The following is a 5,880-nucleotide window of genomic DNA, read 5'->3' as shown; positions in this document are numbered from 1 at the left end:
AGTTTATTTTAATGAGTTTATTTCACTTAAAAAGTAAGTTAGAGGAATACCACTATACCTACAAAATAAAATTAAAAAAAAAAATTATTTACATAATTGTACATAAATCAAATAGATTGAAAATGAACTCTTCCATACCAGCGAGTAAGTAAGATAATTCATTCGAAATTGAACTCTCATAATGGAGTTCCAAAATCTCGATATAGGTGTTGAAACTATTTTACACCCTTGGGGTAGAATGAGGATTGTGTCTCTCAAAATTCAAAAAATCCTTAATCTTTTTTTAAAAAAATTTATATATTAGTTTTGATGCATGTGCAAGGCATATAAAAAAAACATTGTCAAAGAATATTCATAGTAGATAGCATTATAATTTGGTCATAAGTTGGTCTAAAGAATGAGAATTGACTTCCTCAAGTCCGTTGTTCCTCATTAGCTTAGTGGTAGAGTGGTCGATTGCTAATTGATTGGTCGTAGGTTCAGGTACTACTTTGGGAGACTTTTTAGTTATTGCTTTTTTGACCTAGCGAGCCCTACCCCTCTCCTTAGTTTCAAAAGAATCTAAACTAGTAGAATCGTGAGACATAAAAAGGGGAAGTTGATTGTTGGTTTTATTCCTCACTCTCATATAGGTGAACTTGGTTCATTTATAATGATTTTCTTTGTCAAAAGTCAATTTTATAGTGGGATGAGTAGGGGTGTGCATAGGTCGGATTGAGGGAAATTTTCAATCCAACCCATGAGTTTGACAATATTATTTTTTATTAAAAAAAAACCTAAGTATTAGAACAAACAATATATAAAATTATCAACACAAATAACAACATACTTATAATCTTATTTGTGTTGATTTGATGCATTAATCAGCCTGGAGCATAACACCAAACCAATACAAATAACATCAAATTTATAATCTTATAAACATGAGCATAGTGCCAAATCAACATAAACTATTTGATTAGTGCATCAAACCAACACAAATAAAATCTCAGATTGAAATGAAAGGAGAAAATAAGTTAGGAGTTTGTTTTTTATTCAGGAAAAGAGGCAAAAGAGTAATTAGCAAAACCGTATAATATATATTTACAATATATATTAAATATAGGTGGGTCAGGTTAGGTTAGGCATATTTGTGAATTTGCTAACCCAAAGCCAATCCAACCCGCTGTAAAAACAAAAAATGGCAACCCAACCCAACCCAATGGGTGGGTTGGATTGGGGTCAATTTTGGTAGATCAGTGGGTTGGCTGCACACCCCTAACGGTAAAAACTCTTTTGTTGAGTGGGTTGGGTTGGGTTAGTTTTGACAGATCAGTGGGTTGGCTGCACACCCCTAACAACGAGAACTCTTCTATCGTACATGTTGCAAAAATGGTGTATATCCCCGGAACTATGGCATCTAAGATTCAATTTAAATAATGAAATTTAATTTCTTTTTTAAAAAATTCAAAACTTTAATAATAAAATACAAGTAAAAAATTTAAACATATTAGACTTATAACTTTAATAATAGAGTTTTTTTTTTTTTTTTTTAATATCTAGAATAGAATTAGATTAATAATTTTGATATATATATATATATATATATATTTGAGAAAAAATTTTGATATACTTATAGTGCAGTGACTGGTGAGAACTCTTTTATAACACTTGTAACATAAAGAAAGAATATTCATTTATCACAACCACAACTTCTAATATTGACTTTATTATATAGTATATGGTTTCCATATGTTTATAAGTTGAAATATAAATGTTTTGTGTTGAAACTTACAAGTGAAACATCTCAAAACCTTTTGCCGAACAGTAATGGACAATTTAGCAATCAAGTCCGCTACAATAAACAAAGGTAAAAAAAAAAAAAAAAGATAGGGCATTCATTTGAAAGCTAGAGATTTTTTTTTTTTTTTTTTTTAATTAGTTGGTGCCCAGGAAATTAATTAAACCATAAAATAGACACTCAACAAATTTACTATCAAATAGAGCCATTGTAAATGAGCCATCTATTTTGTCCAAATAAATCTTCACCCTTTCTATAATTAACATTTCTCATTGTCATGACTCATAATGATCAAATTTTATATTTATTTTTTAAATAAAAAAGAGATTAAATCATATTTTATTAAACTTTCTTCTATATTGCACAAGTTATTGATTAATTAAATAGAATGGAGAATGAATGAAGAGTTTGTTGGACACTAATTTTAAAAAATGATTAGCTAAAAAAATGTTCTTAAAGAAAATTTGAGTGAAGCTTTTACAAACATGTTGGCGATGCACTAAATGAATGTTATTTCTGATGAGGATAATTTTGGCACAATTGCACTTTTAGTCCCTATATTTTGAAGTTTTTCCATTTTAGTCCCTACATTTTATTTTTTCCATTTTTAGTCCCTAAAACCAATTTACGCTTTCCGTTTTAGTCCTTTCCGTCAGTCAACCAACGGAAATAGCTGAGGTGGCAGCCGGAACAATTAAAATATTATAAAAAATGCCACATCACCCTGACAAATCAGCATATATATTTTAAAAATTAATTTATTAATTTTAACTAAATAAAAAAAATAAAAACATAATTAAAAATCAAAATTCACCTTAATTAAGATTTAAAGAGTACAAACTCAAAAAAATCATACAAACCCAAAAATCAAACACAGAAAAACCAAATCCACATCATATTAAACATGAACAAGAAATTAAACATGAACACATTAAACATTTGAACAAGAAGACAAACACAGAAAATTTAAAACCCAAAAAATTAGCATTAGATCCACATCAACACAAAATTATACATGAACAAATCCGAAAAATCAAACCCCCACACCACCAAAGCATCAAACACAAAACTCAAACCCAGAATTTCTAGCCCCCAAACACAAAAACACTAAACTCTAAACCCAAATTTTCGGGCACCAAAGAAAATAGAAGAAAAGAAAGAGTATGATTCTCTTATCTTTTTGAGAAACCAACACAAAACTCAACAATCTGAAACCCAACGATCAACGACCCACCGATCTAAAACCCAACGATCTGAAACTCAACTCAAACCACCGATTCGAAACCTCCAAACGCACCAGATCCACCACCTTTGATCTCTACTTCTGTTTCATTGCAAGGAACCCAGGCTACCTCAAGCTTCAATCCTTCGTTATTGACCACGACGCCACGAACGGCAGTGAGTCCTTTCTGGGCTTGGTCTATGGGTTTCACATCAATGGACCTAGCCGATCCAAACCCAAAAAACCCAGATCTACCCAAAAAACCACCACCACAAACCCACCAACCACACCACCGCCGATCACCACCACATCATAACCCAGCAACCCAAATCAGCCAAAAGTCACGAACCCAGCCAAAACCAGATTCACGGCAGCCCACGACAGCCCACCGCCGCTGCATGTCCTTAACCCACGATTCATAGCCACCAAACCCGACCCACCACCAACATCAAGAGTAGGGGCCATTGAAGATGAAGGAATCAACCTCGAATCTGCCCAGAATGACTTGAACAATCGCTGGTCCACTCGTCGGTGGTGGAAGTACCATTAAGGCACTCGATGGAGAGGACCGTCGGAGAAAAATAAATAAGAGAAAGCCAAGAGAGGAGTTTGACCCGAGAGAGAGAGGGAGAGAGAGATTTGGGAAAATGAAAGATGAGTTTGGGTCTGAGTTTAGTGTTTATTGATAATTTTGTTTTGTTTGGTTGACAAGAAAATTTTAGAAAAATTGAGAAAGTTACTACAAGTTTTTTTTTCTTACTCTTTAAATCTTAATTAAGGTGAATTTTGATTTTTAATTCTGTTTTTATTTTTTTTATTTAGTTAAAATTAATAAATTAATTTTTAAAATATATATGCTGATTTGTCAGGGTGATATGGCATTTTTTATAATATTTTAATTGTTCCGGCTGCCACCTCAGCTATTTCCGTTGGTTGACTGACGGAAAGGACTAAAACGGAAAGCGTAAATTGGTTTTAGGGACTAAAAATGGAAAAAATAAAATATAGGGACTAAAATGGAAAAACTTCAAAATATAGGGACTAAAAGTGCAATTGTGCCGATAATTTTTGATTGATTGGTATAGGGTGCTGAACCTCCCTTACAATCCTAAAGGGATGACTGACTCCATGGGCCGACGGATCAGGCAAGTGATCTAGTCCCCAATCTCGATGACCTATCACCCTAGGGTTTTCATGGGACTTGGGTAGGGTCCATTCATACATTCTTACATGGAAATTACTTGCACATCACAACCAAAGACCCTATCACGCAATAAGATCTCCTATATATGGAAAGGTGATCCCTAATATCTTGGGATTCTTCTCTCTACAAGGAAATTTCCCTGTATCAAAAGATTCGGGTCAACTCTCCACCACTATATAAACCACAAACCCAACCCTTCTTGAGGTACGTGAATTCTCCCTAGTTTTTACACTCTTGAGTTCTTGGAGATTCTTTTATTATTGACTTAATCTTCGGAGGGTCTTTGGCCAACACCCCACCGGTGCTCTCTAATTGGTTCTTCTCTTTTGTTATTCAGGTACACCCATTGGCACATGTGTGGACAATTAACTCATTGACAATTTTTGTGCATCATCAATTTTGATATTTATTTTTTTTTTCACTCATTCTAATTTAAGGTTTACACTTGTGGCCATATTAGTAGTTTTAACATTGAAATAACATTCTATTTCGATATTCATTTTTTGGAGCATGCCTTATGACACTTCTAGCCATATTAGTAGTTTTAAATGCGCAATTTTGTGAGAAAAAGTGTAAATCTTAAATTAGAATGAGTAAAAAATTATAACAGTAACGCATGTGTTGAGGCTAGAATAACTTATTGTAATTAATACATAATAAAAATAAGGGCAAGACTTAGGTATAGTACTTAGGTGTTGTTCTTTAGATTACTCTCTTAAAATTCCGTCATGTGAATTTTTTTTCATGAGATGGAAGTATATTTTTTAGTTAAGTATCCATGTGGTAAAATCTTAAAAGGAGAACCTAAGGAATAACACTTAAGGTATTATACTTAAATTTTGTCCTAAAAACAATATTAATGGTAAACTAAAGTAAAAGTAATGTTACTCCACCATATAATAAGTTATTAAAAAATTTCACCTTGGTGGGACTCCATCATGGAATTGAGATTTTTGAGTTTATTTATTAAAAAATGTTACAACCACAATTTATTATTATACAGCTTTTCCCAAACTTATCACGTGGCAAGTTGTGAGTAGTGAATTTCCACTATTCACGACTCGCTATGTGGCAAGTTATGACAAAAGTTTTATAATGAGTTACATGGTTGTAGCGTTGTTCTTTTATATGTCAACCTAACCACCACCAAGATTGTAAAATGAGTAGGCTCCAATTGACTTAACTGGTAAAATCTCTGATGATTGAATAAGAGATCTGGTGTTTAATTCCCGTCTACACCAAAAAACGATTAGTGTCTTGATTTGATAATAGTTATTATCAAGAGCGAACGTTATCGGTTGAAACTCTCTTAAAAAAAATTTTGCAAAATGAAATATTTGTGTCCTGTTCACCTTCTTTTTTTTACTTTAAAAAAAAATAAAAAAACATAGGGAAAAATCATACATAAGTATATAGCTTAGGCATTGAACTCAACTTTAATGAATCAGTGAGTTTCAGTTAACTCAACTAGTAAAGTTTTTGATGATTGAATAAGAAATCTAGGGTTTAATCTCTGTTTACATTAAAAATTAATCGATGTCTTGATCTAATAATAAAAAACTATAATCACGAGCGTAGGTTGAAACTCTTTAAAAAAAAAAAAAAAAATAACAAAACAATGTTGAATCAGGATTCATCACAATCCCATCCCCTACCTAATTAGACTTTAAAAAA

Source organism: Quercus lobata, chromosome 2, assembly GCF_001633185.2.
Source record: "Quercus lobata isolate SW786 chromosome 2, ValleyOak3.0 Primary Assembly, whole genome shotgun sequence".
Lineage (NCBI taxonomy): Eukaryota > Viridiplantae > Streptophyta > Magnoliopsida > Fagales > Fagaceae > Quercus > Quercus lobata.
This window is presented reverse-complemented; position numbering follows the sequence as displayed.